At 41.7% G+C, this 24654-nt stretch overlaps 1 pseudogene; it reads right to left on the minus strand.

The window, feature by feature from the left end:
• Positions 1 to 619: 619 nt before the first annotated feature.
• LOC150003086 (pyrroline-5-carboxylate reductase 1, mitochondrial pseudogene) lies at positions 620 to 1483 on the minus strand (annotated as a pseudogene).
• Between the last annotated feature and the right edge of the window lie 23171 nt (positions 1484 to 24654).

Consider the following 24654-nt stretch of genomic DNA (forward strand, 5'->3'; position numbering starts at 1 on the left):
GTCTGAGAAGCCCTTTCTCAAATGTCCAAAGGGGACAAGGGGTTGTGGGCAGTCAGCCAAATGAACCACTGTCCCTCCCACTGCACTCATATGCATGGAGCCCTCTGGCCCTTCCCACACAGAGGAAAGTGTTCCCCACTCCCCACTGACTGTTAGTGGATGTCAGGTAAGTTGAAGGCATTGGATGGGGCTCTCTCCATGTCTGGGCCTTCAGGGAGGAAAACCCTGACCTATGTGTTCAGGAAGAGGCCAAACCCCAAGCCAGCTGACTCTGGGATGTGAAACCCCTTCTGTGCTCCCAGGAGGTGGTTCTGACTTGATCTGGGGGCAGAGACAGGGGGAGGTTGAAGTCAGATATTTCATCTATCTCCTGGGCCAAGAAGCAGCTAGGGAGATTCATGCTGGGAAGTGACGTGCCCCATCCCTGGCTATGACCCTGGATGACCCAAGTAGACCAGAGCCATGGGCAATGGGCCACCATGAGGACACAACACCCCATGTGGCTTGGGGCTAGAGACGCCCAGAGTGCAGGTGGGACACCTCAGTCCTACTCGCCCACTGGCACCATGCTGCGGGGGAGCAGCTTGGAGTGGCTCAAAGGAGGGGAGTCCAGCTTCACCTAGTTCAGGATAGTCTTCTTGATGGCAGCTGGTGAGACCTTCTCCTTGTCAGCCATGGACTGCAGCCCCCGAGTGAGGACGCAGGAGGTCTCCATAGCGTTGATGAGCAGGGAGCGGAAAACCCCGCTCTCCAGCATGTGCAAGGCGTGGATTGTGGCCCCTCCAGGAGAGAAGACGTCCTTGAGCTAGACTGGGTGCTTTTCTGAGACCAGGAGCATCTGGGAAGACCCCAGCAGTGCCTGGGCCCCGAGGCGGACTGCCAGGCACCTGGGAAGCCCTATCTTCACGCCCCCATCAGCCAGGGCATCAAGGGCTGTGAACGCGTAGGCTGGGCTGCTGCCGCTGAGTCCCGTGACTGCGTCAACAAGGTCCTCCTCCACCTCGGTACAGGATCCCACGCTGCCCATGAGCTGCTCCAGGAGCTGGCCCTCCTCCACTTGGGCGTGGGTGCCCATGGTGTACACGGTGGCCCCCTCCCGCACCACGACCGGTGTGTTGGTCATGCAGTGGATGACTTTGGGGGCTGGCTGGAACGCCAACAGCTTCTTCTCAATGGAGCTGATGGTGACGCCGGCTGTGCAGGACACCGGGATATGCCGGTCCTCAATGTCAGCGTCGATATCATCCAGAATGAAAGGGATGATGTGGGGAATCACAGCCAGGAAGAGCACGTCGCTGTGCTATACTGCCTCCTTGTTGTGGGGTGTCAGGTTTACACCTATTTTCCTGAGCGCAGACACCGTGGCCAGATCCATGTCTGGAGAGCTGGCCTTTATATTGTGGGCAGCTAGGATACCTATTGCTGTGAAGCCCTTGGCCAGGGCAAAAGCCAGCTGGCCACCTCCGATGAAGCCCATGCTCATGGTAGCCACAGGTGCGCCCACAGTCCTTAGAGCTGGCACTTGCTCTGCCAGAGCAGCATGTTACCCGGTGAGGATGGCCTCCGCCTATTGCACGGCACCAGCCACGCTCAGAACTTCTATTTATATTTGTTTTCTCTACATGAATAAGAAACCAGGCCTTAGTCTTATATGAGATGCAGATGGAAGCTGTGCCCGTAGTGGTCTGCATGGCTGATGATCATGGGTCACTTAAGTTTCAGGCTGTCAAGGCATGGTGTATGATCAAGCAAGTTACTTGGGGGAATTCTGAGAGCCACTGTAGATCACAGCTCAGTGTCATGCCATTCAGGATGACAGGTAAGAGAGCTAGGCTATTTATGTGCGCATTCCCTTCAGTTATGGCAGAGGGCTTCTTCCAAAGGGGTATTATTTCCTGGTCCTTCTGGCCTCAGCAGGAGAGCAAAGCAACTGCCAGAGAAATTCTCACATGTATCCTAATATGCAAAAATATGGGAAGAGAAGGGCAGTGGAAATCTGACTTCATGCCTTCCAGAGGAAAAAAGGGGTCCTGGCTCTCTCACAGCACCACTGACCACTAAGCACATCTTCAGGCTCCCTTGTAAGTCCTGTCAACTTATATTCTCTAGGACGGGGTTGGTACTGTTTGTGCTTTTTCATATCCCCTTATCCCACCCTGAAGTGCAGCTACAGAATGGAGTCCTTCATTTTTTTTCTAGAGGATTCTGCTTCCTAAATTATGGAGCACCCTTGGCCCTCAAACTGGGCAGGTGAGAAGTTATTAGCTTTAAAGCATCCAGGAGTACTCCTCCACCAGTGATGGATGGACTTTGATGGCATTCACCCAGATTGCTCAAGGTGGCCATTCTGAGAAATGCTCTCTCCACAGTCTCTGAGGGTATCCTCCTTGTTATTGTACTCTTCATTGCTTCCTTCTCTTTCCTGTCTCACTGCTCACATCCCACCAAACTTCCTGAAATCACTTCTTACTTCCATCCAAGACTTTGTCTCAAGGTTTGCTCTGGGAGGGAACCGAAACAAAGACAAAATGACTTATTTATTATACATTCAAGACACTAATAAAAAAAACAAGCCTTGACTTTTTAGTGTAAATGAAGAAAATCAATATAAATAGACTAAAAATCACATACACTCCTTAATTTAACCCAGCCTATGTCAGACTAATAAATTTGGTTTCCTGTGAAGTGCTTATTGCTCTTTAAATTCTTAGGTTTCCAGATGTGGAATAGTAGCACTCATTTAATAAGTGAACTACTTGTTATTTATTAGAGAACTAGGGGAACTGAGCCCATATGTTTAATGGCAAGTTGACAAAGCTCAGTTAAGCACTTGCACCTATGAATATGGTATGGCTTGTCAGAAAGGAGGCATTCAGTTATCCAGCCAAACACAGTACACTGAAGGATTAAGACAGACAAACTGAGTCTTGGCCTGTCAGTATACAGACTTTTCAAATTACTTAAATTTGAAGACAGGTTGAACATTTTTCTTTTGGAGTTCCTGGACCCAAAGTTATTTTTCATGAAGCAATTTTGTAAAATTTATGAGGTGATGATACAATACACCTTTTTCTTGAGATTCATCCTGCTTACAAGCATCTCTGTAGCAAGCTGGCAAAAGGCAGTGGAAGGGGCTCCTGTGGACAGTCCTGTCATCTTCTGTGGTCTTTTCTTGAATCATATGAAGAAGATCTATTCTCTAACCCTTTAACTTGGTTGGAGAGAAGCACCCTTTTATAGATTAACTTTCCCTATAAACCTCGGAGATTAAGATATTAAACTATTTGAAATGTGCTCATTAAAAATTATTCTTGATTCATCTCCAATTACAAATTACATAATTTAGACTTTTGTTTTATGGATAGAGAAACTGAGGCCCAGAAAAATGAATGGATTTGCCCAAGATGACACAAACCTAACTGTTTCAGAGTCCCTTTCCCTTGCACAGCTATGTGCTGGAGAGTTAGTTTTGGAATCCTTATTTTTTTTTTATGGTTCTTTCAAGTTTGCCTTGAAGAGGTGAATTTATATTTTAAAAAGTACTTTATTAAGCTATAATTAACATAAAATAAATTGCATTTAAAGTGTACAATTTGATAAGCTTTGACACATGTCTAAACCTGTGAAATTGACACCACTATAAGATAACACATCCATTGTTCCAGAAATGTTGTTTGTGCCCCTTGGTAAATCCTCCCTGCCTTTCTTCCTAGGTAATTACTGACCAGCTGAGTTTGCATTTTCTACGATTTTATGTAAATGAATCATACAGACTGTGTTCTTTTTCTGTATGCCTTCTTTCATTGTGCATAATTATTTTGACATTCATTCATAATAGTGAGTGTATCAATACTTCATACTTTTATTCTGAGTAGAATTTCAGTGCGTGGGTACCACAACTTGCTTTTCCATTCATTTGTTGGTAGACATTCAAGTTGTTCATGTTTGGGTTATTTTGAATAAAACTGTACAAACATTCACATACGAGATTTCATATAAACATATGTTTTCATTACTCTCTGGTAAAAATCGAGGAATGGAATGGTTGCATCATATGTAAGTGCATTTTTAACTGTATAAGAAACAAACAAACTATTTTCCAAAGTAGTTGTACCATTTTACATTTTCACCAGCAGTATGAGCACTGGAAGGAATGTTGGGACCATTGGGCGTAGAATTACTTGCAGGGCCCTGGTACCATGAGCGGGTCTAGAAGAGGGGCACAGCTCTGAGGAGGGAAGACATGTGCCTGAGGGAAGGGACTCCAAGAGGAGGCCCAGAGTGTGGCTTCTAAAGCACAGAGTCCAGGGTATGGCCCTTCTTGCCCTCATGTAAGGGCAGTAACTGTATCCTGTTGTAAGAATCTATTTATTGCTTCACATTTTAATAGCTATCTCCCCATTAAAACTGGGACTATGAAACAAGACTGAACTCAAAAATATTTATATTCTGAGTACTTAGTGGGGAGCCTACTTAGTTTTTACTAAATGACTGGTGGTTAATCAAATGCCAAGTGGCTTACTACTCCATATGTTAGTTCATAGGTCATAGACAAGCCTTGAAGGTAAACATTATCAACCATAGTTTAATGATTGTCTTAGTCCATTGAGGCTGATATAACAAAATACTGAACACTTAATAGCTTATAAACAACAGGATTTTTTCTCACGGGTTTGGAGGATAAAAGTCTGAGGTGAGGGTGTCAGCATGGTCAGGTAAAGACATTCTGAATTGAAGACTTCTTCTATGCTCACATAGGAAAAGGGAGAGGCCAGCTCCCTGGAGCCTCTTTAATAAGGGTACTAATTCCATTCCTGGAGGCTTCATCTCCTGAATTAATCACCTAAAAACCCCACCTCTTTTTTTTTTTTTTTTTTTGGTTTTTCAATTACAGTTGTCCCCTTTTCCCCTAATTTCTCTCCCCCATCCAACCCACCCCCTCTCCCGCAATCATATCCCTCCCCGTTGTCCATGTCCATGAGTCTTTTATATGGGTTCTTTGACTAATCCCTTCCCTTACTTATCCTCCTTCTCTTCCTCTCCCCTCCCCCCTATTGACTGCTATTCTGCTCTTTGTTCTATTTAGTTCCTTTGTTTGTGTTGTTCTTTAGTTTCCTGTATTAGGTGATATCATATGGTATTTTTCTTTCTTTGCCTGGCTTATTTCACTAAGCATAATTCTCTCTAGTTCCATCCATGTTGTTGCAAATGGCGGGAGTTCCTTCTTTCTTTCTGCTGCATAGTATTCCATTGTGTAAATGTACCACAGTTTTTTGATCCACTCATCTACAGATGGGCACTTAGGTTGTTTCCAGCACTTAGCTATTGTAAACAGTGCTGCAATGAACATAGGAGTGCATAAGTTCTTTTGAATTGGTGTTTCAAGATTCTTCGGGTATAATCTTAGTAGTGGAGTCGCTGGTTCAAAAGGCAGTTCCATTTTTAATCTTTTGAGGTAATTCCATACTGTTCTCCATAGTGGCTGCACCAGTCTGCATTCCCACCAACAGTGCAGTAGGGTTCCCGTTTCTCCACATCCTCGCCAGTACTTGTTGCTTGTTGATTTGTTGATGATGGCCATTCTGACTGGTGTAAAATGGTATCTCATTGTGGTTTTTATTTGCATCTCCCTGATGGCTAATGATGTTGAGCATTTTTTCATGTGTCTATGGACCTTCTGTATGTCCTCTTCGGAGAAGTGTTTGTTCTGGTCCCTTGCACATTTTTTAATTAGGTTGTTTGTTTTCTTGATGTTTAGTCGTATCAGCTCTTTATATATTTTGGAAATCAGTCCCTTGTCTGTGATGTCATTGGCAAATATGTTTTCCCATATGGTTGGTTTCCTTTTCATCTTGCTGATGTTTTCTTTTGCTGAGCAGAAACTCTTCAGTTTGATGTAATCCCATTTATTTATTTTTTCCTTTATTTCTCTTGCCTTAGGAGATGTATCCATGAAGAGATTGTTACGTGAGATATCTGATATTTTCTTGCCTATGTTTTCCTCTAGGACTTTTATGGTGTCACGGCTTATATTTAAGTCTTTGATCCATCTTGAGTTTATTCTCGTGTGTGGTGTAAGTTGGTGGTCTAGTTTCATTTTTTTGCACATCCCTATCCAGTTCTCCCAGCACCATTTGTTAAAGAGGCTCTTCTCACTCCATTTTATGTTCCTTCCTCCTTTATCAAAGATTAGTTGACCATAGAGGCCTGGGTTTATTTCTGGACTCTCTATTGTGTTCCACTGATCTATATGTCTGTTCTTATGCCAGTACCATACTGTTTTGATTACAGTGGCTTTGTAGTATTGTTTGATATCTGGTGTTGTGATTCCTCCTGCTGTGTTCTTCTGTCTCAAGACTGCTTTTGCTATTAGGGGTCTTTTTTGGTTCCATATGAATTTATGGAGTATTTGTTCTAGGTCTGTGAAATATGTCATTGGTATTTTAATAGGGATTGCATTGAATCTGTAAATTGCTTTGGGTAGTATGGCCATTTTGATGATGTTGATTCTTCCCATCCAAGAACATGGTATTTGCTTCCATTTATTTGTTTCTTCCTTAATTTCTTTCTTCAATGTTATGTAATTTTCAGAATACAGGTCTTTTATCTCTTTGGTTAAGTTTACTCCTAGGTACTTTATTTTTCTTGTTGCTATAGTAAATGGTATTTTCTTTTTTGTCTCTGTCTCTGCTATTTTATTGTTGGTGTACAGAAATGCCTTAGATTTCTGTATATTTCTTTTGTACCCTGCGATTTTGCCAAATTCACTTATTATATCGAGTAGTCTTTTAGTGGAGTTTATAGGATTTTCTAGGTATACTATCATGTCATCTGCATATAATGAAAGTTTTACTTCCTCTTTCCCAATTTGGATGCCTTTTATTGCTTTTTCTTGTCTGATTGCTGTGGCTAGGACTTCCAACACTATGTTGAAAAGGAGTGGAGAGAGTGGACAACCTTGTCTAGTTCCTGAGTTCAGGGGGAATGCTTTCAGTTTTTGTCCATTGAGTATGATGTTGGCCTCAGGCTTCTCATATATAGCCTTAATTATGTTAAGATATACTCCCTTTATTCCCATTTTGTTGAGTGTTTTCATCATAAATGGGTGTTGTACTTTATCAAATGCTTTTTCTGCATCTATTGAAATGATCATGTGATTTTTGTCTTTCATTCTGTTTAGGTGATGTATTATATTTATTGATTTGCGAATATTAAACCATCCTTGCATCCCTGGAATGAAGCCCACTTGATCATGATGTATGATCTTTTTGATGTATTGCTGGATCCTGTTTGCCAATATTTTATTGAGGATTTTAGCATCTATGTTCATCAGTGATATTGGCCTGTAGTTTTCTTTCTTTGTTGTGTCTTGACCTGGTTGGGGATTAGGATAATACTGGCTTCATAGAAAGAGTTTGGGATTTTCCCCTCTTCTTGGATTTTTTGGAACAGTTTGAGGAGGATAGGAGTTAGTTCTTCCCTGAATGTTTTGTAGAATTCGCCTGTGAAGCCATCCAGTCCAGGGCTTTTGTGTGCCCGGAGATTTTGGATTACTGTATCAATTTCCTTTTTTGTTATTGGTTTGTTGAGACTTTCCACTTCTTCTTGATTCAGTTTTGGAAGGTTGTATGTTTCTAGAAATTTGTCCATTTCTTCTAGATTGTCAAATTTCTTGTCATACAGTTGTCTGAAGTAATTTCTAACTATCATTTGTATTTCTGAGGTATCAGTCGTGATTTCTCCTCTTTCATTTCTGATTTTGTTTATTTGTGTCTTCTCTCTTTTTTCTTGAATAGACTGGCTAGAGGCTTGTCGATTTTGTTGATTTTTTCGAAGAACCAGCTCCTAGTTTTGTTGATCTTTTGGATTGTTTGTTTAGTCTCTATGTCATTTAGTTCTGCTCTGATCTTGATGATTTCATTCCTTCTTCTTGCCCTAGGCTTTGTTTGTTGTTGTTGTTCTAGTTCTTGTAGCATTGTGGTTAGGTTTTTTATTTGAGCTTCTTCTAGCCTTTTCAGATATGCCTGTATTGCTATAAACTTCCCTCTCTCTCAGGACTGCTTTTGCTGTGTCCCACATGTTTTGGGTTGTTGTGTGCTCATTATCATTAGGTTCTAGAAATTTCTTGATTTCTTCTTTGATGTCATTGTTAACCCATTCATTATTTAATAGCATGTTATTCAATCTCCATGAGTTTGGGTGTCTTTGATTTTTTTTTCTGAGGTTGATTTCTAGTTTCAAGGCATTGTGATCTGAAAAGATGCTTGATATGATTTCAATTTTCTTGAATTTGTTGAGGCTTGTTTTGTGACCTATCATGTGGTCTATCTTTGAAAATGTCCCATGTGCACTTGAAAAGAATGTATATTTTGCTTCTTTGGGGTGAAAAGTTCTATATATATCAGTTAGATCCATGTGGTTTAGTGTGTTGTTCAATGCCTGTATATCCTTGGTGTTTCTTTGCTTTGATGATCTGTCTATTGTTGATAATGGAGTGTTGAAGTCCCCTACTATGAGTGTGTTGTTGTTGATATCCTTTTTGTGGTCTTCTAGTATTTGCTTTATGTATTTGGGTGCTCCTATGTTGGGTGCATATATGTTTATCAAAGTCATATCTTCTTGATGGATTGTTCCTTTAAGTATTATGAAATGTCCTTCTTTGTCTCTTTTTATTGTCCTTGCTTTGAAGTCCATTTTGTGTGATATGAGAACTGCTACCCCGGCTTTTTATTCCGGTCCGTTTGCATGGAATATTTTTTTATATCCCTTTACTTTCAGTCTGTGTAAATCTTTTGTTTTCAGGTGTGTTTCTTGTAGACAGCAAATATGTGGATCCTGTTTTCTTATCCATTCCATTACCCTATGTCTTTTAATTGGAGCATTTAATCCATTTACATTTAAGGTTATTATTGACGTGTATTTATTCATTTCCCTTTGTAGCTCTGTTCCTCTCCTCTCTTGTTTTTTCCTTCTTTTTTCTTAGAACACTCCCTTTAGCATCTCTTGCAATGCTGGTTTGGTGGAGATGTATTCTTTCAGTCTTCCTTTGTCTGAGAAACTCCTTATTTCACCTTCTATTTTGAATGAGAGTCTTGCTGGGTAGAGTATTCTTGGTTGTACACCTTTGTTTTTCATTGCTTGAAATATTTTTGACCATTCCCTTCTGGCTTGTAATGTTTCTGTTGAGTAATCAGTTGATAGCCTTATCGGAGCTCCCTTGTACGTTATTTGCTGCTTTTCTCTTGCTGCTTTTAGGATTCTCTCTTTGTCTTGGAATGTTGCCATTTTAACTATGATGTGCCTTGGAGTGGGTTTTTGGGGGTTCCTCTTGATTGGAACTCTCATTGCTTCTTGGACTTGCATAGCTTTTTCTCTCATCAGGTTCGGAAAATTTTCTGTCACTATTTCTCCTATCAGATTTTCAATTCCATGTTCCTTTTCTTCTTCTTCTCGAATTCCGATGATCCTTAAATTATTTTTCCTAATGCTATCCTGTAATTCCCTTACATCTTGTTCATATTTTTTCAATCGTTCTTCATTTTGCTGTATCGTCTGGGAGTTTTTCTCTACATTATCTTCTAACTCACTAATCCGATCCTCTGCTTCGTTTATTCTGCTTTTGACTGATTCTGTGTTTTTCAGTTCAGAGATTGTATTCTTAAGTTCTTCCTGGTTCTTGTTAACTATTTCTATGTCTTTTTTTATGCTGGTGTAGTTCTCTGCAAGTTACCTGTAATTTTCTTGGAGCTGTTGGTAACTTCCTTGAAGGTTGTCATAGTTGATTTTAAGGATGTCCAGTATATTGAGCTTCTTTACCACCATTGTTTTGAATTCCATGTCTGGCATTTGGGCTATGTCAATTTCATCTATCTCTCTTTCTGAGGATTCCTCTTTTCTTTTCATTGAGGGGTTATTTTTGCGTCTTACCATGTTGGATTCTTTTTGTTTTTATTTATTTATTTATTTTTTGGGGGTGGGGAGGTAGTCTGCTTTGACTTCCCTCCTTTGTGGTGTAATATTCTTTATCGAAGGTCTGGGAGTTTCAGTGGTGCAGTCTCTTTGATATCCTGAGCCTGATGTTCTTGAGTTACCCTTTATGTCGTTTGTTTATGCTGTTCGGTTATATTTCAGATGTTCTTTTATAGGATCTTCCTTCTGGCTAGTTGGTTGAGAATCACTCTATCCGCTTTGTCTTGAGTTCTTTTGTGGATATGCTGTTAAAGACATAAACACACAGCCCAGGCAGGAGAACCACACCCTCAAAAAGTATCCCCCACTCTATCCTGCTATCGTTAGCCAACTAGCCCGTATTAATATAAATGTAAAGAGATTTGAGCTTTTATACTATAAGAAGAATAGATAAGAGTTGTTTTGGGGGAGGAAAAATATAATTTTTGATAGAGGGGGTGGTAGATTAATAATATTTGAGACTGTGCAAGCCAGTTAGTAATATTTACATTGTAAATGTAAAGATAATACATAAAATGTAAAGAAAGATACATAATATAGTAAGAAAGTGGGATTGTATTGTATTTGGGTTTATATAGTAATTATATTATATTATTTAGAGTGATAGGGGGGCTAAGCTAGACAGACAAATGAATAAACAACGATTAAAGAGAAAGGATGAGAAGGAGAGGTTATATGCAACACGTTAGAGATAAAGTTTGTTATTATTGGAAGAGGTGAAGGAAAAACACCCCCCCAAAAAATCCCCAAGAAAATAGAAGAAAGAAAAGAAGAGAGAAAGAGAAGAAAATGAAAAATTTACCATAACCCCCCCCCCAAAAAACCCCAAAAGGTAAGAAAGAAAGGAACCAAGAAAGATAGAAAAGAAAGAATAAAGAAGAAAGAAAGAAAGAAAAAAGAGAGAGAAAAAAAATATTGAAAAAAAAATATATATATACCCCCCAAAAAAACCCCAAAAAAACCCCAGGAAAAGAATAAAGAAAGAAGGAAAGAAAAGAAACAATTAAGAAGAAAGAAAGAACAAGGGAGAAAAAATTTGGGAGAAAAAATTTGGAAAAAAAAAAGCGATGTTTTTACTCCGTTTTAGCCTTGGTGTGTTGCCTTCTTTTTCTGGGTCTGCAGCTGGTCTAGTGTGGCAGGTCAGAGGTTCTTGTTTTTTGCAGGACTGGTGTGCGCCCCCGGTTGCCGCTATGGTGCGCGCCCGCGGTTGCCGGCATGGCGCGCTCCCTTGCTGCCCGCTGAAGCCAGTTGAGGTGCCCTTGCGCGCGAGCCCCTGCGCGCTCTGGCGTCCCGAGACTTTGCCCCGTGGTTGGAGCCTATTGTTGCCGGGCCACGGTGGTTCCCCGTTCGCGCCGAGGTGTCCCTGCGCGCGTTCCTGCCTGCGCGGGCGGCCCGAGCTCTTTCCCTGGGATTGGCTCCTGTTGTTGCTGGTCCGCAGTGGTTCTGCGTTCACGCTGAGGTGTCCCTGCGCGCGTCCCTGCACTCGTGGGCAGCCCGAGAGCTTTCCCCGGGATTGGCGCCTATTGTCCCCGGGCTGAGGTGTTTTCGTGCTCACGCGCTGCGGTGCCCTCAGTCCCGCTGAGCCGAGCTCCGGGAGTTGGTCTCTCGCCTCTTAGGGCAGGGCTGGGGACACTTGTGCTCAGTGGAAGTGAGAGTCCCTGAGTCGCCGCCTCCCGCTGTTCCCGTGCTGCAGCCGCCCGCCTTCCCTCACCCGTCTGGGCGGGCACAAACAGAGCCTGTGTTAGTGGTCTGCTTTCCGGCGCCCACGGGAGCTGTCTAGGGGTGTCTGTGCATGGTTCTCTGCCTGTTCAGTGGGCCCTCCCTGTGCCCATTGGGGCACTGATCTTATGTCCGTTGGGGAGTGTCCGAGGGACGCCTGGACTCATGGCCCCGCGCACCTGGGCCAGTGAGTGAGAGCACTTCCCTCTGTGCGCCCCCGCGACCCAAGGGTAGGGTTGGGGAGTGGATGAGCGCGCCTCTGCGCCTGGGCTCCTCCAGAACGGCCTACCACCCCCAAACTTTCCTCCCCTCTCCACCGTCCACTAGAGAAAAATATAAAGGAGAATTATGTTCTCACTTGCCCGGCAGCACGCTGTCTCCTGTCCTTCAGCGCCAATGCCACTTGGTCGAGCCCCGTCTCTGCCAGCGGGCAGAGATCTGCTCTCCGCCTGACTCCTCTCTGGGGCAGCCTGTGGTCGCCAAAAATCCTTTGTGTGCTTCCTGCCACAGCTCGGGCAGCCGCCCCAGTCAGGAATCTCGTTTCGTCCCCTTTTTCTCCGCTATCCTCACTAAACAGGTTGTTCCCAGATGGATTTTCTCTAATCCAGCAATGCCTTGGCTCAACTCCCACCAATGTCCAGCTGCTCACTGAGATGTTCTGTCTGCAATTAGCCCAAACTGCAGACGGGTCTCTGGAGCCTAAAACCACAACCTCTCCTCACTCCTCCGCCATCTTACCTCTACAACACCCCACCTCTTAATATCAACATCTGGACATTCAATTTTCAACATACGAGTTTGAAGGTTGGGGGACAGAGGCCATAGCACTATTGAGGAGACTGAGGTTGAAAGACTCCCAGCTTGCCAAAGCTTACACAGATGAGCAGTGGTGAGGCTCAGATGCAAATCCAGGCTGTCCTTTTCCAAAGCCCATGTTCCTTCCACAACAATTCATAAAAAAGTATTATTCAAGACAAAATCAGTAACTAGATGATTTCACTTATAAATGGCTGCCTTATTTTGTTTGTGTTACAATAAACTGGGGATGAGTTCCCATTTTCTCTCATCACTAAAACCTTTTCACAGATTTTTTAATCTCCAGAAGCAATTGAAAAATAGTTTAATAGTTGCTGGTTTCTGACCTCAATTGCCAGTGTCCACTCCACTCCCTCTCCTGGCATCCTTGTAATTAGGGCCAGCACCGAGCCACCAACATTCAGAGTTCTAGAGTCAATGCAAGGATTCTCACATGCAAGGAGAAATGGCGGTCCTTTCTTCCTTAAGAAAACTATAGAATTTTCTTCAGGAAGACATACGTGTTGGGCATACCCTGATGTGGTAAACAGTTCTTATTCTAAGTATGCAAATATACAGTTTTCTCATATGCATATGACTCATTTTCAAAGATAGACCACATGGTAGGACACAAAAAAAATTCAAGAAAACTGAAATCATATCAAGCATCTTCTCAGATCACAATGACTTGAAATTAGAAACCAACCTCCAGAAAAATACTCAAAAACATTCAAACACATGGAAGCTGAAAAATATGTTACTGAATAATGAATGCGTTAAGAAAATAATATCAAGGGATAAATCAAAAAGTATCTGGAAAAAATGAACATTAACACACAAAAACCCAAACCTACGGAACACAGTGAAAGCAGTCCTGAGAGGAAAGTTCATAGCAGTATGGGACCTACTTAAAAATGATAGAAAAACCCCAATAAACAGCCTAACCCTACATCTACAAAAACTATTGGAACAACAACAAAGAAAGTAGAAAGAAGGAAATAATAAAGATCACAGCAGAATTAAATGACAAAGAGACTGCAAAAAATAATTCAAAGGATCAATGAATCTAGGAGCTTGTTCTTTGAAAAGATAAACAATATTGAAAAACCTTTAACCAGACTCAACAAGAAAAAATGGGGATGATCCAAATAAATAATATCAGAAAAGAAAGAGGAAAAGTGACAACTGATACCACAGAAATGCAAAAGATTATAAGAAATTACTATGAACTACTATATCCCAAGAAACTGGACAACCTGGGCAAAATGGATAAATTTAAAAAAAAAAAATCAATCTTCTAAAACTGAATCAGGAAGAAGAAGAAAACATTAACAGACCAACAACAGTTGGTGAAATTGAAGCAGTAATCACAAAACTCCCAGCACACAAAAGCACTGTACCTGATAACTTCACAGGAGAATTTTACCAAACATTCAAAGGAGAAGTAACACCTTTCTTTTTCAATTATTCTGAAAAACTCAGGGAGAGGGAAGAATTCCAAATTCTTTTTACAAGGCCAGTATTATCCTAATTCTCATGTGATCAAAAATCGCATGATCATATCGATAGATGCAGAGAAATCATTTGATAAAATCCATCACCCATTTATGATAAAAACAGTCAGCAAAGTGAAAATAGAGGGAACACACCTCAACATTATGAAGGCCATATACAAAAAAATTACTGCCAACATCATACTCAATGTGCAAAAACTAAACCAGGGAAAAACACAACAAAGAAATAAAGTCATAGATGAGATCATGTGGCATTTGTCTTTCACTGCCTGATTCACTTCACTTAGAAGAATATTCTCCAATTCCATCTATGCTGTTGCAAAAGGTCAGAGATCCTTTATTCTTCAGCTGTGTAGTATTCCATCTCACCTATAAAAGGAATCTAATGAACAAAATAAACTAATGAGCAAAATAGAACCAGAGGCATGGAAACATGGATGAGACTGACAGTGAGCAGAGCAGGGGGTGGGGGATAATGGTGGAAAGAAGGGGAAGGGACTAGTGAAAAACATGTATGAATGATTCAAGGACATGGACAATGGTATGGGGTTTGACAGCGGGAATGGATGGTACACTGGGCAGAGGAGGGCAAAGGGGAGAAAATTGAGACTACTGTAATAGAATAACAATAAAACAACTTTATAAAGAGAAAGATAGTTACAGGTCAATATCTCTGATGAACATAGATACTAAAATCCTAAACAAAATACTACATAGCCAGATCCAGTAATACATTGAGAAGATCATGCACAGTGATCAAATAAGATTTATTCTAGGAATGAAAAGATGGTACAATATTTGCAAATCAATAAACATGATACATCACATAAACAAAATGAAAGACAAAAATCACATGATCATATCAATAGATGAAGAAAAATCATTTGATAAAATCCAGCATTCATTTATGATAAAAACACTCAGCAAAGTGAAAATAGAGGGAACATACCTCAACATGATGAAGGCCATATACAAAAAACTTACCGCCCACATCATACTCAGTGTGCAAAAACTAAAAGCATTTCCCTCAATGTCAGGGACAAGACAAGGGTGTCTGCCTTCACCACTCTTATTCAACATAGTACTAGAAGTCCTATATAGCAATTAGGCAAGAAGGAAAAATAAAAGGCATCCAAATTGGAAAACAGGAAGTAAAACTGTCATTATTTGCAGACAACATAATAATGTACATAAAAACCCCCATAGGCATCACCAAAAAGTTACTTGACTTAATAAGTGTATTTATTAAAACAGTGGGATACAAAGTCAATATTCAGAAATTGGTGGCATTTCTATATACCAACAATAACATATCAAAGATAGAAACCAGAAAAAAATACCATTTACTATAGGAACAAGAAAACATATAGTACTTAGGAATAAATGTAACAAAGGAGGTAAAAGGCCTTTACTTGGAAAGTTATATAAACCTGAAGAAAGAAATTAAGAAATATACAAATAAATGAAAGTATATACCATGTTTATGGATGGGAAGAATCAACATCACTACATCTCCATACCACAAAAAGCAATGTATAGATTCAATGCAGTCCCTATTAAAATTCCAAATGGCATATTTCAAAGACCTAGACCAAATACTTCAAAAATTTATATGGAACCCAAAAGACCCCCAAAAGACTCAGCAATCTTGAGGAGTAAGAACATAGTAGGAGGAATCACAATACCTGATATCAAACTATACTACAAGGCCACTGTAATCAAAACAGTACCATCATAAGAAGAGACATACAGATCAATGGAACAGAATAGAGAGCCTTAAAATAAGCCCAGGTCTATATGGACAACTAATATTTGACAAAGGGGGAAGGAAGATAAAAGGGAGTAAAAATAGCCTCTTCAAACAAGTGGTGCAGGGAGAACTGGACAGGGACTTGCAAAAAAATGGAACTAGATTACCAACTTACACCACACACCAGAATAAACTCAGGATGGATAAAAATTTAATAGTAAGCTGTGACAACATAAAAGCCCTAGAGGAAAACATAGGCAGGAAAATTTCAGATATCTCACGTAACAATATCTTCACAGATACATCTCCTAAGGCAAGAGAAATAAAGGAAAAAGTAAACAAATGGGACTACATCAAACTAAAAAGTTTCTGCTCAGCAAAAGGAAACATCAGCAAGATGAAAAGGGAACCAACCATATGGGAAAACATATTTGCTAATGATACCTCAGACAAGGGTTTGAGTTCCAAAATATATAAAGAACTTATATGACTCAACACCAATAAGATAGACAACCCAATTAAAAAATGGGCAAAGGACCTAAACAAACACCGCTCCTAAGGACATAAAGAGGGTCTATAGGCATATGAATGAATGTTCAACATCACTAGCCATCAGAGAGATGCAAATTAAAACCACAATGAGATGCCACCTCACACCGGTCAGAATGCCCATCATTAACTAATCAATAAGCAAGAAGTGCTGGCAAGGATGTGAAGAAAAGGGAACCTTAGTGTACTGTTGGTGGGAATGCGGACTGGTGCAGCCACTATGGAAAACAGTATGGAATTTTCTCAAAAAACTAAAAAAGGAGCTGCCTTTTGATCCAGCAGTTTCATTGCTAAAATTATACCTGAAGAATCCTGAAACACCAGTTCAAAAGAATCTATGCACCCCTATGTTCATAGCAGCACTAGTCATAATAGCCAAGTGCTGGAAACAGCCTAAGTGCCCATCTGTAGATGAGTGGATTAAAAAACTGTGGTACATGTACGCAATGGAATACTATGCAGCCGAAAGAAAGAAGGAATTCCTACCATTTGTGACAACATGAATGGAACTAGAGAGAATTATGCTCAATGAAATAAGCCAGGAAGTGAAAGACAAATACTATCTGATATTACCTAATACAGAAAACTAATGAACAACACAAACAAGCAAAATAGAACCAGATGCATGTAAACGAGCAGACTGACAGTGACTGGGACGGAGTGGGGAGGAGAAAAGCAGGGAAGAAGGGAAAGGGTCTAGTTAAGGGACTAGTATGAATGACTCATGGATATGGACAACAGGGTAGGGATTGACTGTGAGTAGGGGTGGGTTAACTCCATAGAGCCACCCACAGGAGGCACAGAGAGATTACTTACCCTCCGATTGTCAACAACTTTCGGCCCAGTCAGCATTTTTAGCGCGTACGCCCCAACCCTCTGCGCCACCACTGAAGAGAAAGAACAGTTCTACCATGCACTGGACGAAGCGTTATCCAAGATCCCCAGAAGTAATGCTCTTTATCTCCTTGGAGACTTCAACGCAAGAGTATGAGCCGACCACATGGCCTGGCCCACTTGCCTCGGAAACTTTGGGAGAGGAAAGATCAATGAGAATGGTCAGCGACTGCTTGAGCTTTCGTGTCACCACGGCCTGTGCGTGACAAACACATTCTTCAAGTGCAAAGAGATCCACCAGGTGTCATGGAGGCACCCCCGCTCCCGCCATTGGCACCAGCTTGACCTCGTCATCACCAGAAGAAGGGATATTGGCAGCACCCTCCTCACCCGCAGCTACCACAGTGCAGACTGCGACACGGACCATGCCCTCGTGGTAAGCAAGGTGCGCATAATGCCGAAGAGGTTGCACCACTCCAAGATGAAGGGTCGCCCACGCATCAACACCAGTTGTGCCAGCAACCCAGTTAAGACCCAGCAATTCATCAACAAGATGGAAGATGCACTCGGCGAGGGAGTGGCGGCAGATGACATTATCGAATCCAATTGGCCACGTCTCCGCGACGCCATATACAACTCCGCCATTATTGCTTACAGGAAGAAAGAGCGGAAGAACGCTGACTGGTACGAGGCTCACTGGGAAGAAATGGAACCCGTGATCGAGGCTAAGAGGAAGGCCCTACTGGCTTACAAGGCCACGCCCACTCCCAGTACACTTCAAGCTCTACGGGCTGCCAGGAACAAAGTCCAGAAGACCGCCCGCCACTGTGCCAACACCTATTGGCTAAACCTGTGCAGAAGCATTCAGGAAGCCACCGATATAGGCAACGCACGAGGAATGTATGAGGGTATCAAGAAGGCAACAGGCCCAATCCCCTCCAAGATCGCCCCCCTTAAGTCCAAGACAGGTGAGGTCATCACTGACCAGGAACAGCAAATGCGGCGGTGGACCGAGCACTACCTCGAGCTGTACGCAACGAAGAACACCGTAACAGACACTGCTCTTAACGCCATCCCAGACCTACCAGTCATGGAGGAGCTAGACATCCCACCTACTGCGGCAGAGCTCAGCAAAGCCATCGACCGCCTCGCTTGCGGGAAAGCACCAGGAAGTGACGGAATCCCTCCAGAAATCCTAAAGAGCGGGAAACCAGTCCTGCTACAGCCGCTCCACCATCTACTCTGTCTCTGCTGGAAGGAGGGTTACATCCCCCAGGATATGAGAGACGCCAACATTATCACCATGTACAAGAACAAAGGAGACCGCAGCGACTGCAAGAACTACCGGGGCATCTCTCTCCTCAGCGTCGTCGGCAAAGTATTCGCCCGGGTCGCTCTTGCCCGCCTGCAGACCCTTGCTTCCCGCGTCTACCCAGAGTCCCAGTGTGGCTTCAGAGCTGGCCGATCAACAGTGGACATGATCTTCTCCCTACGCCAGCTGCAGGAGAAGTGTCACGAGCAGCATAAACCACTCTACCTCGCCTTTATCGACCTTACAAAGGCGTTTGATCTGGTCAGTCGAAGCGGTCTCTTCAGCTTGCTACGGAAGATTGGCTGTCCACCACATCTACTTGCTGTGGTCATGTCCTTTCACGACAACATGCACAGCACGGTGTCCTACAACGGCGCAACCTCTGAGGCCTTCCCAGTCAGCAGCGGAGTAAAGCAGGGCTGCGTCCTTGCGCCTACGCTGTTCGGAATCTTCTTCTCCATGCTCCTCCAATACGCCTTTAAGGACTGCAGCGAGGGTGTCTTCATTCACACCAGATCCGATGGCAAGCTCTACAACCTGGCCCGTCTACGAGCCAAGACCAAAATCAAAGAGGTGCTCATCCGTGAGATGCTCTTCGCCGACGACGCAGCTTTGACATCACAGTCCGAAGAGGGACTCCAGCAGCTAGTCACTTGCCTTTCCCACGCATGCAAGGAGTTCGGATTAGCCATCAGCCTGACGAAGACAAATGTTATGGCTCAAGGCACGAGGACTCCCCCTTGCATCACCATCGACGGATACACCCTGGAAGTTGTCAACGACTTCACTTACCTCGGGTCCACCATCTCGAGCTCTCTGTCAGTCGACTTGGAGGTCAACCGGAGAATCGCCAGGGCAGCCACAGTTATGGCCAGACTGAACCGGCGAGCGTGGAACAATTCCAGCCTCACTGAGAAAACCAGACTGCGCATCTACCAAGCCTGCGTACTCAGCACCCTCCTCTATGGCAGCGAGACGTGGACCACCTACTCAAGGCACGAAAGGAAACTCAACAGCTTCCACATGAGGTGCCTGTGATGCGTCCTGCATGTCGCCTGGCAGGATAAGGTCCCCAACACCGAGGTGCTGAAGCGAGCCAACATGAGCAGTTTGCATGCAGTTCTTAGCGAGAGACGCCTCAGGTGGCTCGGCCATGTCAAAAGAATGGATGCAGGCCGTATCCCCAAAGACCTCCTCTACGGCGAGCTAGCAGAAGGCAAGAGGATGACAGGGCGCCCAAAACTGCGGTTCAAAGACATCTGCAAAAAGGACATGACACAATGCTCCATCAATCTCAACACATGGGAAGTTCAAGCAGACGACGACCGCCTATCCTGGAGGCTCGCAGTCAGGCTAGGTACGTCACGTGCAGAGGCTGCGGGCAACGAGGAGGTGGTCCAGAAAAGATCGAGGCGGAAGCAGCGTCAACAGCAGCAACAACGGCCATCTGCCTTCACCTGTAACAAGTGCGGCAGGGATTGTCACTCCCGAGTCGGACTGCACAGCCATTCTCGGCGGTGCAGATAGACTCTCAAGAAGCTACGCCATCGTCTCTCGAGACGGACGGCTGCCGACGACGACGACGACGAGGGGTGGGTGTGGTGGAGGAGCACTATGAGGGAAAAAGTGGGACAGCTGTAATAGGAAAACAATAAATAAATTCTTAAAATTGAGTAAAAAATGAGTAAAAAGATTAAGTTTTGTTTGTGTTTTTACTATGTATTTGTAAGTTCTCATATATTTACTTCCAGCTGCAGAGGATAAGAGAATTTCTTTATTTGTCAGTAATCTTATTATCTTATATATAGAAATAAAATTATCTAGGTGACAACCTTGCTCCTCTGACCACTTTGTGATGTGCATACACATTGTTAATGTTTCAATGAGTCCAAGTGCAAAATGCCTCTCAGTTTTCTTCTCTCCTTTTAATCTCTGTTGCTTCAGCCTAGTTTATACTTCAACTGTTAGAATGTTCATACTCTGTATCTCACCTGTCCCAAGGCCAGCAATACTATTTTTAGTTAAACAGAAGTCCCACCATCTCAGATTATTACCCCAAATCTATAATGGCTCCTCATTACCTGTGTTTAACATCGTATTGTGACATTTGAGGCCTCTATGACTTGGCCCGAATTCTCTTCCTGTCCACTGTCTGCCAAAATGCTCTAATCTACCACATCTGCTACCTACACCTGAGTCCCTGCAGGTTTCCATACATGCTCTGCTCCTTCTCCAACTCTACTCTGTGTTCTGTCCTCTTGCTGGCAATGCCCATTTTTCATCCACCCCACTGATGCTTATTGAAAGCCTTCTTCTCTTCAGAAGCTCAATTCAAATGCCATTTTATATTCTAACCTCTAAACCTCCCTAAATATGTTTCTTGCTTTTGATTCTATAGCATTTGATTCTACCCCACTACTTCACTCTTTACTCTCATCTGTGTTTGTTCCCCCTCTTTCATTGTCTATTCTTAAAGGTCAGTGGGCCATGCCTCACTCACTTTAGTGCCTAGCACAAGATAAGTGTATTTAAGTGGATGCTGACTGAAATTATCACTAATATGTAAGTGATTGATTACCTTTCTTAGGAATACTGCTAGTTTCAGATACAAAGAGACACGTTCAAAAGATTTGGTGGTCCAAATCGAGATAAAGAGATTGGATAAGTCCACAAAGAAACACTTTTCCAACTTCAGAATATACCTTGTTTATGAAAATGGTAGCATTTAGTTCATCCAACAAAGGGACTAATTTTTCTCAACCCTTTTCATCAAATGAGGGAATAAAGTTAATTTTTTCTATTGGAGATTTTTATCAAGGTTGTGATTCTAAGGACTTTCTAAATCTTTTACTTGCAATTCTGTTTAACTGCTTTCTAAAGCCTGAGATTTGCCTTTTGTGTTTCCCAGTCCCCAAAGAGTTCTGGAACACAGAGTTAGTAATAAAAATTAATGTGTCACTTGTTAGAGGCAGGGGAAAAGGTCAGTAAGTGTGGAGGCATCTGTGATATTTTAGGTAATAATGAGGTTAGTCAGTGATGAATGAGCAGATCTTAGCTGGCAGGACAAGATACAATGTCCCTTCTGATTCGGTTTTGTTTTTACAAATGTGGTCCTCATAAAAACAAGAGCAGAAATAATGCTGTGTGCCAGGCATCATGTGGGAGAAGTGTCCTTGCACAGCTCTGCCTGTGCCACTTCATTTCTAGCTCCAGAGGCCCCCTTGTAGGTCTCTCCCTTGTCAGTGCCTGCCAATGTTTTTGAAATGTACAGTGGTTTCATGTTGTGGTTGAATATCTAGTGTTTACTAGGATGAAGACACCGATTCATTTTGCTCTGAGTCTTGTTTCAGTTTACAGCTTACCTCTTCAGAGGCAAAAAGGCATACTAACTCACTTTTCCAACCACTTCATCTTTAGAACATCTTTTCATGTTGTGGTTGGAAAATCTAGTACTCTCCCAAAGCTGGACACAGGCTCTTGTTGTGACTAATGCACGCAGAGTTACAGAAATTCAGCCGAATGAGAGGACAGAGCCACAATGGATTTAGGAGAGCTGAGATGTCCAAGTCTGAGAGTTATTGTATCTGAGGATGGAAATTAGTTAAGACGCAAGAAAATGTATGTTCTCTTCCACAATATAACTTTTCTCTAAAGGAAATTAAATAACATAATCATCTCACGCTGGGAAATTAGTAAAAGTATCAAAATAAAAGGAAAAAAGCCTCAATGATTTTGTTAGATTTCCCATTTTATTTAATGATGCAATATAAACTTGTTATTGTACTAAAGTGTTTTAAATTCGCACAATTTATGGCCTTATATGCAAACTTTCAGCCTATTAACAAAGGACAAAATCCATCAACAAATTTTAGGTTAATTATTCAAACCATCTTAGTTTTTCTGAAAATGGAAAAGAGGGTCTTATTACATTTCCAGTACTGTGATAAGTGCTATGACAAACAGAGCAAATCCATGACAACATGCTTTTTATGTTAGACAAATGTATTTTAAAATGATCACAGGGCAGTCTTTCTATGATAACTACCAACTACTCTATATATAGAATAGAATTCACTTCATGTTTTGTTACATTTTTAAATTGTGTTTTTATTTTTATTTTTAAATATTTATGCTTTAGGGTGTGTGAACTTGTCAATGTTCTTTCTAGAGGAAATGTTCTTACCCAAAACAACTTGTTTCCTTTCTAACTTGTATAAGACTGTTCATTGATTGCATTAAAGTGGTCACATGACCAAAGGAATCTATGCATAGACTGGCCAAAAATGGCTTAGCCCAATAGGTTGATAGTAATTACCTGAGCCAATCAGATGAGGATACAAAAATCGGATAATAGAAAGAATGTTGTTAAGGAAGAAGTTATTGTTGCTGCATAGCAACACACCATATCCAGAATGTAATAACTTAAAGCCATCATTTTAGTATGCTAGAGATGATATGGGTCATAAATTTAAAAACATACAGCAATAAATGTCTTTTTTCCTGCTCTACAATGTCTGGCTCCTTAGCTAAGAAGAAACAAAGGCTGGGAGTGTCCTGACAGTTGGGAGCTAGAATAATAAAGAAACTTCTCAATGTCTGGCAGTTGACATTAGCTATCCACTGGGATCTCCTTGAAGCTTTCAACTGAGGCACCTAAATGTGTGGTTTATTTGTATGGGCTTACTTAGGCTTTCTCAGACCATGGCAGTTGGGCTTCCTGAGTGTTCCAAGAAAACAAGACAACTGCATGAAATTGTTATGACCTTATCTCAGAACTCACATAGTGCTCTAGTCAAGGAAGACAAAAAGCTATTCTCAGCTTCAAGGGAAAAGGACTTGGGCCCACCTTTAGATGAGAGGATTTTCAAGGTCACAGTATAGGAAAAACCTATGAAATGGGAGAGATTATTTTTTAACAATCATAACATTCAAAGAAAAAAGGTGAAAAGACAAACACAAATATTTCAGGGTGGTTATTTCTGGCTGTGGCATCATTAGTGAATATTTCTTATGCTTTTCTAAATTTTTTATAGTGAACACACATTGCTTTAGTGATAAAACTTACTTTAATTTAAAAAGACTCTACATACCAAGAGTGGCAAAAAATGAGAAGTTTGCAAAGAAGAAAATCCTAAATGACAAGGTTATGCTTGTTCTGAATCTTAATATAAGTATAAGTAAAGGTATTATGCTGTATATTAGTTGGAGTTTTCAGAAAAACCTTACTCTAAGAAAAGAATTTGGGTGCAAGTGTTTGAGAGTGGTTATATTTGCCAGGATGCACTGGCATTTGAGTGATGAAGTGAAAGAGAGAAGAGAGAAATAAATATCAGTACATTAATAAGTTACCACTGAGAGCAACCAAGGCTCCATTCAACTGGGGGCATCTGGCAGACTAGAACCTGAGGGATGAGGGAACCAAGTTATTTATCTACTGTCTCCTCTCTGTCATATCTGTGAGCTGACCATAAGATATAACTCTCATACTTGAGTATATGGGTTAAGCATCCTTAAGCAGGCAAAGACAGTTTTCAGATAGTGGATATTTACCATGAGAAAATATGGGGACATAGAGGGCTCTGGTACCATCTTCCTTAAGCATATATAGAATTAGTTATGTATAGAATAAGAATCAAGTATTTCCATCATGGGTACTTTTAAATTAATTGCCACAGATAAAAGGTAAATGTCATTAAAGAGCTATCTGAAAATATATTAAGATTAGGTAAATGGGTATCTGAAAAGATTGTGATCTACTTATAATAATATTGTATACTTTTAAAAAAATAAATATATCTTTGATTCCAGCACAGAACTGCTCACTTTAGCATGCCTGAATAATGCTTGGGTAGTAATCCCAATGCAACTCATCCAATCTAAAAATTCACATTTGGCACAGAGCATGCCATTCAAGCTTGATCCCCAGAGACTCAGTGATAGTGATATGTCTCCTGATGCCAATTCTGTATTGAAGGAAATAGTAAAATTTTGAGTATGAACAACTCATGGCATTAGTGTCAAATTTATTAGTACAAGACTCTGGTTTCCACACTACAATGGGCTGTGAAAGAAAAAAATGTCACATAACTTTATAAAATGAATAGAGGCCATATGCAAGAAACCTAAAGCCAACATCATACTCAATGGGAAAAAACTAAAAGCTTTCCCTCTAAGATCATGAACAGGACAAGAGTGCTCACTTTCTCTACTTC

Source organism: Furipterus horrens, unplaced genomic scaffold (genome assembly GCF_987537825.1).
Source record: "Furipterus horrens unplaced genomic scaffold, mFurHor1.1.pri manual_scaffold_8, whole genome shotgun sequence".
NCBI classification, from domain to species: domain Eukaryota; kingdom Metazoa; phylum Chordata; class Mammalia; order Chiroptera; family Furipteridae; genus Furipterus; species Furipterus horrens.